At 40.0% G+C, this 14,433-nt stretch overlaps 1 non-coding gene across 1 annotated transcript; it reads right to left on the reverse strand.

The window, feature by feature from the left end:
• Positions 1-9,501: 9,501 nt before the first annotated feature.
• On the reverse strand, positions 9,502-9,608 carry LOC127116733 (small nucleolar RNA R71). Its single transcript, XR_007801529.1, has one exon. It is a non-coding gene; the product is annotated as a small nucleolar RNA R71 (small nucleolar RNA).
• Between the last annotated feature and the right edge of the window lie 4,825 nt (positions 9,609-14,433).

Raw genomic sequence — 14,433 nt, forward strand, 5'->3', positions numbered from 1 at the left:
TCCACGGAATAGCTTTGCTTGAGGAATACGGGATCGGGCCAGGTGTAGTAATGATTAGGGGAGCTACCCTGGGCTTGGCAATAATCTTCACAGGCGCTTTAGTAGCGGTAATCTTCACTGGAACTTTGGATCTAACAATCACAGATATTTCTTCAATGGGATTTTCCGCCTTAGGCATCCTTTCGAAGAGAACTGTACGATCATCCATCAGCCGTTGAATACCACTCTTTAACTCCCAACAATCATCTGGTTGGAGTATGCAGAGATTGCAATCTTCAGCACAACCTGGAAATAAACCAGCTTGCAACAAATTCCTCTTTATGATCTGGAGAGGAGATGTTAAGTCAGCCACATTAGAAATGTGAGAATCGTCATCCACGGCATTAACCGTCTTGTCATGATTAGGCATAGGAGCAGTGATGACATTAGGAGTCTCCGGAGGCTCAAACTCAATTTCTCCAGCTTCGATCATATCCTGAATCTTATTCTTCAGTGACCAGCAATCGTTTGTATCATGCCCGGGGCTATCGGAGTGATAAGCACACCTGGCATTGGGATTATAACGAGAAGAAGTGGTGTTGGGATTCGCAGGAGGATCTCTGAGTGTAATCAAATTTGCTTTTAGCATCCCCTGCAGTGCCTGTGCCAAGGTCATATTGATCCTGGTAAACTGCCTTCTTGGCCTGTCTTGTTTGGGCTGGAAGTTTTGAGATGGCGGTGCTGCAATCGTAACTGCTCCAATGTCGTGGTCACGGTTTTTCTTGTTACGACCCTTTTGACCGTACACAGCATTTGATTCGTTCCTCCCCTGATAGGACCTTTTGGTGCTTGCAGAGGTAGCCGCCTGTATCTTTCCACTTCGAATGCCGCTTTCAACACGTTCACCTGTTAGTATAAGTTCAGTGAAACCCGATGAGGAACTTCCCAATAGATGGCTGTAGAATGGGCCAGTCAGTGTACCCATGAACATGTCTACCAATTCTCTGTCAGTCATAGGGGGTTTGACTCTGCCAGCCAAATCTCTCCACTTTTGAGCATATTCTTTAAAGCTTTCTTTAGATCCCATAGTCATATTCTGCAACTGTAGCCGGATAGGTGCTAGTTCAGAGTTATACTGGTACTGTTTATAGAAAGCTGTTGCTAAATCAGTCCAGGTGCGGATGTCAGAGCTCTCGAGCTGATAATACCATTCCAACTGTGTGCCAGATAGGCTCTCTTGGAAGAAATGGATCCATAGCTTCCTGTCAGTGGTATGCGGCTGAATCTTTCTCACATAAGCTCTCAGATGCATCTGAGGACAAGACGCACCATCGTACTTAGTGAAAGTGGGGATTTTGAATTTGCGAGGAATGGTCACATCGGAGACCAGACCCAAACTTTCGAAATCCAGACCGGGCGCCTTCTGACCCTCCATAGCTAGCATACGTTCTTCCAGCAACTTGTACTTATTATCTCTTGGAGAGTACTGTTCATTTTCATAATCTTCATCGTCATCCTTAGGGTTGGAGAAATCAGCATTCTCTTCCTCTGAGTCATTCTCCGCCCCCTCTTCTGGACCATTCGGGATTCCAAACTTGACTGTTGCGGCCTGTCCTTTACGCCTTCTTCCCGGGTTAATGAAACTCACAACTTTCTTGTCTTTCTTCTTTTCGAGCAAAAGAGCCTTCAGTTCCTCCTGCCCCTTGGATAAGCTTAGCATCATCTCCTGGAATTGAGCATTCTGAGTCTGGAGATCTTTGACAGTTTGTTCGAGATCCATTTTTCTGTTTGTAATGAAGACCGTGAGAACATTGAACTTGTAGAATACCTGTTATGCAGTGTTATGTTATGTTATGCAATGCATGAAATGTTTTCAAGGACTTTTGGAATTTAACTTTGCGTAAATCACCAACAAGAGAGAAATGTTTATTGCTAATTTCTTTGATCAATGCTCATTACAAAAGGAATAATAATAAAATACAATGAAAGCTCAAGTCTCCCAGGGACGGCTTCTTTTGGGGCGAAGATATGCATTGAGTCTTCGTTCCTCATTCAACTGGCTGGTAAGTTCTAACACCTTCTTCCTTTCAGCACTGAACTGGGCTTCAAAAGTATCCCTTTCCTCTCTCAACTGAGTCCAGGATCTCTTCAATTCTTCAAGATCGGTAGGCATATCTGGATAAGGAATGATCTGAGGAGTACCTCCTTCAACTCCTGGTTCAACAATCAATGGTCTGACTGCAAGATATGGCATGACAAGTTCACTAGCTCTGGCGCGTACCCATCTGAGATAAGGTTCCATAGGAATAGAGTTTTTCTGTCTTAAAGTGCTTCTTTTCACCATGCCCCAAGCTCGTACAAACCTTTGACGGAGACCATGGGGATCGTTGTCATAGTCAAACATAATGCCTTGAATAATTACCCCATGCGGACCATCTCTTCGAGCATAACCAAATTGACGGAGGGCTAAAGCTGGGTTGTAAGTAATGCCTCCTCTTATCCCCAAGAGCGGTACATTAGAGAATTCTCCACAACGGTCGATTAGGAGAACATCTTCTTTGAGATGAGGACACCAACGGATGTCTGAATGGGAGAGCGACATTATCCTTTGAGACCACTTCACATTTTGATCATTCTTAAAGACCGAGTGAGGAAGGTGCGAAATAAACCACCTAGACAACAAAGGTATGCAGCACATGAGAGTCCCTTGCTTCTTCATGGTACGAGTGTGGAGGGAATGCAAAATGTCTCCCAGCAAGGTAGGTACAGGGTTATGAGTGAGAAATATCTTAATAGCATTCATGTCTATGAATTGGTCTGGATTAGGGAATAACACCAAGCCATAGATTAGTAATGCCAGGATGTCTTCGAAAGCACGGACATTCATAACTTTTAAGAATTCTCGGGCCTTATTTGTCAGGAATTTGGCAAGTAAACCCTTAACTCCACTCCTTGTTACCCAATTAGCTTCAATGTCGGACTTCGTCATGTGTAAAGCTGCGGCAACTTCTTCAGCCTTCGGAACCTTTTCTAAACCACTGAAAGGTATTTGATCAAGGATAGGTATCCCAAGCAGTCTGGAGAATTCTTCCAGTGTAGGTACCAACTGATAATCTGGGAATGTGAAGCAATGATGTTTAGGGTCGAAGAACTGGAATAAAACTCTCATCATATCTTCTTTGAAACCAGTGGTAACCAAATTGAGGAGAGAACCGTGTTTCTTGATGAACTGGGCATGATCGGAAAGTTCTGACACTAAGTTCTTGAGTTGAGGAGAGATTGCTACAAGATTAATCCGAATGGTCTTCCTGGGAGCCATAGCCTTACAAAACAGAGCAAAGTTACATCCCTAAGTCCTTGAAATGGTTAGTACAATGTTATGATGTCATGATGTTATGATGTTATGATGTTATGAGGTTAAATAAATAACAAGCACAAGCAAGTCACACAACCATCATTCCTAGGTTTTAAGGCTTGCATGAGTTCCATAGGTAAGTACCCTCCCCACTGAAGTTTAGTTGGTTCAACCTGTCCTAGAATAGTAACCGGGTTCTAAAAGGATCTCCAATCATTGACCTTCCCTCAAGTCCACTTCAGTGCAACACCAAGTGGTTGACCGAAGCTTCCCTAAAGTCCAATCTCAAGGAGTGTAGTATCGAGTCTCAACCAACCCCAGTCGGAACCGAAGTCAGTTATCTCACTACTTTCTAATGACCAGGATGAGTCAATTAGGGTTCTAAAAGTCTGGTTAATGCTTTAATGACACCACGCAGATGCCAAATTTTTCCTCAAGTAAACATGAGGAACATCAGGACATCCAAAGTGTCACATTAACCGTAGCCATCATTTTAACCATTCCAGTATACGCCGGATAGTCGCGATGATCTATTGCTACTTACCTAAGGTACACTAGATCCGGGTGTAGGATCTTTCACTCAAGAATACCCAAGCAATCCCTTAAAAGTAAATCAGACAATTTTAAATAAGTGATCTTGTTTTTTTAAGGTAACCTCTCTTGTAATCGTCCCCAGCAGAGTCGCCAGTTCTGTCATACGGTGAACTGACTTGGGGTATTTTGCTTTTTATCGCAATGTCGCGGATAGCAAGAGTCGCCACCGACTTTTCTTTTATCCAATAAGGAAAGGTGGAAAAGAACAGGAAAGACCTCAATAGATTTTGGGTTCGGGAGGTACATTATACAAAGGGAAGGTGTTAGCACCCTTTGTATCCATGGTTATCCATGGGCTCTTAATTACTGGATCACTTATGTTATTTTTTTTGTCTGAAAAAGTGCTTGTGAACGGCTTAGAAAATGTTTTGAAAAGAGAGTTTAACTTTGTAATGATTCTCGTATGAATGTATACAAAGTGGTTATCTCGTTTAGTTTTGAAAGTTGTTTGAAAAAAATATAACTCGGTAATGATTGTATACCAAGTGGTGATTTTCCAAAAGAGGTTTTGAAAGGTGTGAGGTGTTGAAAATATTTTAGGTTATGATCCAGTAATTGAGAGTTATACCTTCCTAAGGTCGTTATGAACGTTTCCTATCCTTATGAGGGTAAAACTGTCCTTACTATTGAGAAGTAAGTAATTTTAGCCTTTTGGATGTAAAAGGGTCATCGTAGGGTCATCGATAGGTCATTGAAGGCAACAGTTGTAAGGATACCTTAGCATTCGAAGGGACGATCATCATTTAACCGTAGGCTACACCGAAGGGTCATCGAGGGACGAAATCATATATTCGAAGGCAACATCCGAGGGACTATGATTTATTTTATGATGATTTAATCGAAGGGCCATTGCTAAGTGTATCCCTACATTCGCGGGACATGACCGTTATACCGTAATACCGTAGGGCAAAAGAGAGGTCCAAGGTCACATATTCAAAGGCCATGTTTTACAATTAAGTATTTAAGATGAATTTCCATATTAAAATTAATTAGGCAATTAGGATGAATCTCCCCATTAAAATTAATTAGTTCGGAATCCATCTCCATAAGGGTATCCCTCAAATAAAGTGGAATACCTAGCAAGCCACCTTCTTCGGGAGTATGTGAGCCCTTACAAAATTCCGCAAACAGGTCAGAATACCAAATGGGGTGCAATCAAGAGTTGCACCAAAGCAGTAATAGTACAGGTAAACAAAGCATGGTTATAATAAAACAGATCAGATGGGCAAAGATCAAAACAGAGCGAAAAACAGCGGCATCCATTACAACAATTCAAGGTATCCAGGCATACTTAAGTCCACATGCAAAACCTCAAATATATTTATGAATTCAATTATGGTATCACACGTGAATTCGGAACATAAAGCGGCGATAGTAACGCAAACCTGTTTGTAATTGAATTGCAACCTTGAATTGGCCGATCGGATCGAATTGAGCGGTGCCGCCGACTTTTCCTTCGGGGTTTCCTTTAGGGTTACTCGGAATAAGTTAAACAGTAGTCCTGAACACTCCACCACAAGCCGGTAGGATTTGTTCTTGGATTCTTCAACTAAACAACAAATTAAAACGAAGGAAATAAACTAGATCCTAACGTAAGGTTAGATCCAGTAAAAAGGTACACAATAGTTTCCGTTGTAGGAACTAATGTGCGAAAAGAATTAATTAAATGCTAAAAAGGAAATAGGAAATTGCAAGGGAAATAGTGTAGAACTCGTAGGAAAAACAATGCCTAAGCTGCTGGAAAAGAAAATATGCAAAAGCGAAAACGGCAAAGGAACAAAAATGTGGAAAAAACCTCTCCCTCTTTTAGGTTTTCTTGTGGCTATTTATATTGGTACCATTAAGTAACTACTTGCTGCCAAGAGGTCTTCAACGTGGCTAATTTCATGGCGTGGATATAGGGCCCAACGTCTCTTCAAGTCTCTGAGGCGTTACTTGCGCCCAAAAAGTAGGGGAGGGGTGTGACGCTCGTCACACCATGTGTGACGTCCGTCACAAGGTTGTTTTGCGTGACGCTCGTCATACCCTCTGTGACGTTCGTCACAAGCACAACATTTGTGTCGGGCTGGGCTTTGCTATTTGGTTCGCTTTCTCTCCTTTTTGCACCTCTTTTCCTCCATTTTCACTTGTGCTTCCAAATAAGCCACCTGAGACAAATAGGAAGAAAATACCGCGTAATATCTAACAACATAAAGTGAACTGAAATAAATAATGATAAAATTTAATTGAATCAAGTCCTAAAATATGATATAATTTCATGTTATCACTAGGCGAGCGTGTAGCGAACAGGCCAGTTTGGGTCATCCGTGAGCTGGGCCTTCGTTCCTTTAAGATCAGTGTCATAAAAATGAGTCGGAGTGCCCTGAAAAACGTCTTGAAATATTAATGGGCAAATTTTGGGGTATGACAAATAGTAATTTACATTTGCTATTATCCTCTTCGTCCCAAGATGATCCATTTTACACAAATTTTACACAAATTAAGAAAAGAGAATAAATAAAAGAGAAAATGATATTTTTACTAAAGTGTTTTTGTTAAATATTGAGAATGATGAAAGTGATATTAATTAGAGGGTAAAATTGAAAAAAGTGTATTGAAAATTAAAATGGGTGATTCATTTTGTGACACTCTTTTATTCCAAATGGATCATTCATTGTGGGATGAAGGGAGTAATATTTTAAATAAGAATATTTTTATAAAAAAATTATTAATGCATGTTGAATTGTGAAAATATTTTAGGAACAAGAAAAGAGTAGAAAATGGTTTGAAATAAGAGGATTTTTTAATGCACCCTATATATTTTTTAGATATTAAGCAAACAATTTAAAATAGCTCTCAATTTTTGAAGATGCATCTCCATACGCATCAAATGCACACTCATTGTAGGTCATTCTAAGTGACGCCCTATAAGTTGGGTTTATTTAATTTCGAAAATGTGTCTTCGATATATTTCCGTAGGCCATTTTCAATGACACTTTGTTCTTGGATAATTATGAATATGGTGTGTCACGAGTTGTTTCTAAACAATTTTTTAAGTTTTTTTTTAATACAAAAGCGGGTCAAAGAAGAAAAAAGAGAAAAACTAACTAGATATTCTAATATAACTAGGAAATGAGGCTCAAAATTTATCATTAGATGTGTTGTTCAAAGTAAAACTATAATTGGTTATTCAATATGCACGACAATTTCTTTTCTGTTAAGTATAGTTGAACTTGACATGTCAATTCTTTTGAGTCATCACTCTGATTCTATGAATTAAGGTTGGAAAATTGTGATTGTCCTCGGTATCTTGGTTAACCATATTTATGAGGACATTAAAGTCACTCTCGAGCACAAGATTTGTAATTCTATCACGCTAAATTAACTCTATCGCATGTAGCATTACCTACATCTCTGCAGTAAAAGTATCATACAAACTAATTTTTTTGCTCATATTCTTTCACCTGATTTTGGAAGGAGTGATCACACTAAAATTCACCGTATTTCTGACTCCGATTTCGCATGCATTCTTAGCTTTTATTGTTGTTTTGCTTTGTTATTTCTTTGTTTTCTTATGTTTTCAGGTTTTTATAATAATCGGAGCTTGAATCGGGAAAAGGAGCGAAAAAGGAGTGAAAACGGGCGAAAACCTAGAAATTCAGCGTTTTGCACTTACGGCACCCACCGTGGCGGGCGCCATGGGGTTAGCCATGACGTGGCCACGTCTCAAGACCACTCCTCAACCGTCAAGACCCACGATCCCCACTCCATCATCCCCTGTAGGGACCATGGCGGGCGCCATAGGCCTGTGGCGGGCGCCACAAGGCCAAAATCAGTAACCTCCACTTTTTAGTGGAGGGGCGTCCCTGTCATTTCATGCTTTCAGTTTTTACTATAAATAGGACCTTAGATTTTCGTTTTTCTTCATCCAGAATTAGAATTCTCTAGGCATATATCAGTTATAAAGCAGTTGCCATTCCACATCGGGGTGCCTCTGCAATCGAGTGATCGAGTCTGTAATCTGTCTGTGGTTCGAGTTTTTGGAGCACTCTGGAGGAAGTTAATCCTGCCGCCATTTTAATTCAAGTTCGTATTTTACTTTTATTTATTTCCTGCACTCGCACATTTACGTTGTTTATTTCCTGCACTCGCACATTTACGTTGTTTATTTCCTGCACTCGCACATTTACGTTGTTTATTTCCTGCACTCGCACATTTACGTTGTTTATTTCCTGCACTCGCACTTTACTTTGTTTATTATCCGCACTCGCTTTAAATTACTTTTATGAAAAACTATAAAAAGAATATTTACTTTATCATGTCTAACTAATTCTATAAAGGTTAGAATGTAAGGATCGTAATTAAACCAGTAATCAGTATAATTGTTCGTGGAAACACCTAAGGGCTATTTTATCTTTCAATTCAAGTAATTGTTTTTAACTATTTCAAAAACAGCCAAAAGCGCTTTGTCTAGTTTATTAGGAGATTTTAGATTAAAAAGAAAAGAGATTTTAAAACGATTTTCGGACGCGTTAGGAAGTTTAAACTCTGGTTCGTAAGAACCTCTTTTTGCTAAGAAGTCCAGGTTAAAATACTTTTCAACTTAGTTAAGATACTATATTTCTTAAAAATAGGTTTACTACTCTAACGCAGTACGCACCTTTTTATCCGTGACAATAGGAGGGGTTGATTAGAGAGTACAACTCGGTTCTGAATACGCGAAAGCGACAGTTCCTGTTAAATTAGTTCTTTTCAAAGGAGAAACATTGCCCATAAGTAGTTCCACTAACAAGTACTGGATTATCATTGATTGCGTGAATTACATTCGAGCCTGTCTTTATTTATTATTTAAAATTATAATTTTATTTACCATTGCACCCTTATTAAAACCCTTAAAAATAGTTGCCTTAGATACACACCATAACAACAGGTTTGATAGATTGACACTTGGTCTCTGTGGATTCGATAATCTTTTATATTACTTTGACGTGATTCGTACACTTGCGAAAAACACGCATCAAGTTTTTGGCGCCGTTGCCGGGGACCAATTTCGTCAAATTTCATTACCCTGTAGTTATACCGTTTAGACTAAGGTTGTTACCCACCGGTCAATGCGAAAGACTCGCAGTGCCGGAAGTTTAGTAGACCCTCTAGCTGAACCTGAACGTTACGCTCGCGCACGTTTATTTTTCCATAGGAATAGGATAGCTATGGCCGAAGAACAAAACCGAAGACCTCTTAAGGACTTCGCCCAACCATCAAACGAGGAACCTAGTTCCAGTATAGTAAACCCCGTTATCCCAGCCAATAATTTTGAACTTAAACCATCCCTGCTGCAATTAGTGCAACAGAGACAATTCTCAGGTCTCGCTACTGATAACCCAAACCAACATTTAAAAAACTTTCTTCAGTTAGCAGACACCTTTAAAACCAATGGAGCTTCTCCTGAGGCGATACGCTTAAGATTATTTCCCTTTTCCCTCAGAGATAAAGCTCTATCATGGTTAGATTCCCTTCCACCCAATTCAATAACAACTTGGGATGACCTTAGGAAAGTTTTTCTTGCTAGATATTTTCCCCCAAGTAAGACCGCTCTTCTTCGAAACCTTATAACTAGATTTACCCAACTCCAAGGAGAGTCGTTGTTCGAAGCCTGGGAGAGATATAAAGAACTATTAAGAGCATGCCCACACCATGGCTTAGAGAATTGGCTAATCATCCAAACCTTCTATAATGGACTTCATTATAACACTAAGATGACCATCGACGCTGCCGCTGGTGGCGCACTGATGAATAAACCTTACCCTGAAGCTAGTGCCCTTATCGAGGATATGGCCCAAAACCATCAATCATGGGGAGTAGAACGAGCGACAGTGGAAAAGAAGGAAGCCCAAGGAGGAATACATGAGCTAAGCTCTATAGACATGATGCAGGCTAAAATGGACGCGTTGGCCCTTAGAGTCGAACATATGTGTACAACTCCGAATACTGTAGCCGCAGTTTCGCCGAATTGTGAGATATGTGGAACGCAAGGACACCAATCCGCCGAATGCAATCTGTTAAATGAAACCAACACTGAGCAAGTGAACTATACCCAAGGGAACCCATTTTCTAACACATATAACCCTGGATGGAGGAATCACCCAAACTTCTCCTACAAAAATAATAACCCTATTCAAAATACCGCACCTCCGAGACAACAAGGTTACCAAGCCCCTAGAACAAATCAACCTATGCAACCTGTACCGCCAAACCCGAGCTTTGAAGAAATTGTAAAAGATTTCATCGTTGCTCAAAAACAGAAAAACAAAGAGTTCATGAACCAAAGCGTCCATGTTAACGAACTAATTACCCAGTTAGGAACCAAGGTTGATCAAATCATTACTCATAATAAGATGCTTGAAACCCAGATCTCTCAGGTAGCGTTAAACCAAGCCCCACAGACTACCCCTGGAGGACAGTTCCCTGGACAACCTCAACAAAACCCGAAAGGGCAAGCTAATGCCATTACTCTACGAAGTGGAACCACTTATAAGGAGCCTTTAAACCCTAGATTAAGTGAGCCTGAAACTTCTAAGAGGAGTGAGGAAAAGGAACCAGAGAAGCCTGAAACCCCGGAAAGTCAAGAAAAAGGAGAAGAACCTAAAAATAAAACCTATGTACCACCACCGCCATACAAACCACCAATACCATACCCTCAAAGATTAAAGAAAACCCAAATCGATAATCAATATCAAAAATTCGTTAAGGTTATAGAAAAACTTCACGTAGAAATCCCCTTTACAGAAGCCATCACCCAAATACCTTCTTATGCTAAGTTTCTCAAAGACATACTTACGAATAAACGTAGACTTGAAGATCCGAAACCCGTGGAATGTAATTCTATTTCCGAAGATAGGTTAGCAAAGAAAGATAAAGATCCCGGAAATTTTTCCATTCCTTGTATTTTAGGGAATCATGTCATCGAAAAAGCTTTTCTAGACTTAGGAGCTAGTGTGAGCTTAATGCCTTTAGCAGTTTGTGAGAGATTAAACTTAGGAGAATTACAACCTACTAAGATGTCGCTTCAATTAGCCGATAGATCCGTTAAATACCCTATAGGCATACTTGAAGACGTCCCTGTTAGGGTGGGTCAGTTGTTTATACCTACTGATTTTGTTGTCATGGACATTAAAGAAGATGACGACATACCAATCCTCCTAGGTAGACCGTTCTTATCGACTGCTGGAGCCGTAATAGATGTTAAAAAAGGAAAACTAACTTTTGAGGTAGGTGAAGAGAAGATAGAATTTATATTGTCAAAATTTCTTATGGCACCTGTGATAGGAGATTCTTGTTATGCCTTAGATATCATCGAAGAATGCATTAGGGAATTAGAACAAGAAGAAGAAAATAAATCTATAAAATTGCCATCAACCCTTATTTTGGAAGATGACAATTATAAAACACCCTACATTGATGATAACCTTCACGAATGTTTATCTCTTACCCCAGATCCTATGCCTTGCCCTATGAAACCGACCGTAAAACTTAAGGAACTGCCTAAAAACCTGAGATATGAATTTCTGGATGAAGATATGAATCGTCCAGTTATAGTCAGTGCTACCTTAAACCAAAAAGAAACCGATCAATTATTAGAAGTTTTACGTAGGTACCCCTCAGCCTTAGGATATAAGATCTCTGATCTAAAAGGAATAAGCCCATCCGTATGCATGCATCGGATTTTGCTTGAAGAAGATTCAAAACCTTCCAGAGAACACCAACGTAGAATAAATCCTATAATGAGTGCGGTAGTTAAGACTGAAGTTCTTAAGTTACTAGAGGCAGGTATAATATATCAGATCTCGGACAGTAAATGGGTGAGTCCCGTGCATGTAGTACCCAAAAAGGGAGGCATCACAGTCGTACAAAACGAGAAGGGCGAACCTGTAGCAAAAAGAACCGATGGAGGTTGGCGTATGTGCATAGATTATAGAAAATTAAATAAAGCAACTAGGAAGGACCATTTCCCATTACCATTCATAGATCAAATGTTGGAGCGCCTAGCCAGACACTCTTACTTTTGTTATTTAGATGGATATTCAGGATTCTTCCAAATACCTATTCACCCCGAAGATCAAGAAAAAACTACCTTTACATGCCCAGTTGGAACTTTTGCCTATAGAAGAATGCCTTTTGGACTTTGTAATGCTCCTGCAACTTTCCAACGCTGCATGATGTCTATCTTTGCTGATTATTTAGATGGAATTATGGAAGTATTTATGGACGATTTCTCAGTTTGTGGATCAGATTTCAAAAATTGTCTTGTCAACCTTGAGAAAATCCTGGAGAGATGTGTGGAGGTAAACCTTGTGCTAAATTGGGAAAAATGTCATTTCATGGTCACCGAAGGGATTGTTTTAGGACATATAGTTTCCGAAAAAGGTATAGAGGTAGATAAAGCAAAAATAGAAGTCATAGAGAATCTAAAACCGCCGAAGACTATCAGGGAGATAAGAAGTTTTCTTGGACATGCCGGATTTTACCGACGTTTCATCAAAGATTTCTCCAAAATAACAAAGCCCTTAACTGGTCTTTTAATGAAAGATGCTGAATTTATCTTCGATGAAAAATGTACTGAAGCATTTAATCTTCTGAAGGAAGCTCTGACTTCAGCACCTATAATGAAACCCCCTGATTGGTCAGAACCGTTTGAGATAATGTGTGACGCCAGTGATTACGCTGTTGGAGCCGTTCTAGGTCAGAGAAAAGATAAGAAGTTACATGTGATTTATTATGCCAGTAGAACCCTAGACGCTGCACAGCTCAATTACGCAACAACCGAAAAAGAGCTCCTAGCTGTAGTTTTTGCAATAGACAAATTTAGATCTTATCTAGTAGGAGCCAAGATTATAGTTTATACCGACCATGCTGCCATTCGTTACTTACTAAGCAAAAAGGATGCCAAGCCTAGGTTACTTCGATGGATTCTATTACTGCAAGAGTTTGATTTGGATATCCGTGATAAGAAAGGCACTGATAATGTGGTAGCTGATCACCTATCTAGGCTAGAATACCTGAAACCTGATCCAGTTCCCATAAATGACGATTTTGCCTATGATAGACTGATAGCCCAACTAGAAACCATTGAAGAAGATAACCCAGACCCTCATGAGTATTTTCAAAAATCCTTAGCCATAAGTGATGTACCTTGGTATGCAGACTTTGTTAATTATCTAGCCGCTGACATCATACCCCCTGATCTAAACTACCACCGGAAGAAGAAGTTCTATAGTGATGTGAGAAACTTCTATTGGGACGAACCATTTCTTTTCAAGAGAGGTAAAGATGGCATTTTCCGCCGTTGTGTTCCAGAAGAAGAGGTAAATAATATAATTGAGCATTGTCACTCTGCACCCTATGGTGGACATGCAAGCACATCTAAGACCTACGCCAAGATTCTTCAAGCTGGCCTATTCTGGCCTACTATGTGGCGTGATGTCCATGCTTTCATTGTCAAGTGTGATAGATGCCAACGCACAGGAAATATTTCAAGACGTAATGAAATGCCGTTAAGAAATATCCAAGAAGTAGAACTCTTCGACGTATGGGGTATAGACTTTATGGGACCGTTCCCACCATCTTTTGGAAATCAGTACATCTTAGTAGCTGTTGACTACGTGTCTAAATGGATTGAAGCTATCGCCGCACCCACAAACGACACCAGAGTAGTCATCAAATTATTCAAAAATTATATATTTCCCAGGTTTGGAACACCCCGTTTAGTCATAAGCGATGGAGGATCGCACTTCATATCGAGAATATTTGATAAACTTTTAAGCAAGTATGGAGTTAAGCATAGAGTAGCAACACCATACCACCCACAGACCAATGGACAAGTGGAAGTATCTAATAGGGAGATAAAACAAATCCTCGAGAAGACTGTCTCTATATCTAGAAAGGATTGGTCACAGAAACTTCAAGAAGCATTATGGGCCTATAGAACCGCTTTCAAAACTCCTATAGGAACAACCCCTTATCAACTGGTCTATGGAAAATCATGTCACTTACCTTTTGAATTGGAACATAAGGCCTATTGGGCCATCAAAACTTTGAATTTGGATTACTTGACAGCTGGTGAGAAACGTATCCTTGACATCCACAAATTAGAAGAGCTCAGACAATCTGCCTACGAAAATGCCATCATATACAAAGAAAGAACAAAAGCTTGGCATGACAAAAGAATCATAAGAAGAGACTTCAAAATAGGCGATCCTGTTCTCCTGTTCGATTCTAGGTTACGACTTTTTCCAGGTAAACTCCGTTCGAGATGGACTGGCCCTTTCGAAGTATCTAAGATCCTGAGATCCGGTGCTATTGAAATCAAGAACCAGACATGTAAACCGTTCATCGTCAATGGACAGAGGTTGAAGCCCTACGAAGGAGGTGACATCCCGACAACATACACCTGCCATACTCTGAGTGATCCACCATATCCTTCCAATGATGTTTAAATATCGGTCGTCGAGCTAATGACGTTAAACAAG

This window comes from Lathyrus oleraceus, chromosome 1 (assembly GCF_024323335.1).
Source record: "Lathyrus oleraceus cultivar Zhongwan6 chromosome 1, CAAS_Psat_ZW6_1.0, whole genome shotgun sequence".
NCBI classification, from domain to species: domain Eukaryota; kingdom Viridiplantae; phylum Streptophyta; class Magnoliopsida; order Fabales; family Fabaceae; genus Lathyrus; species Lathyrus oleraceus.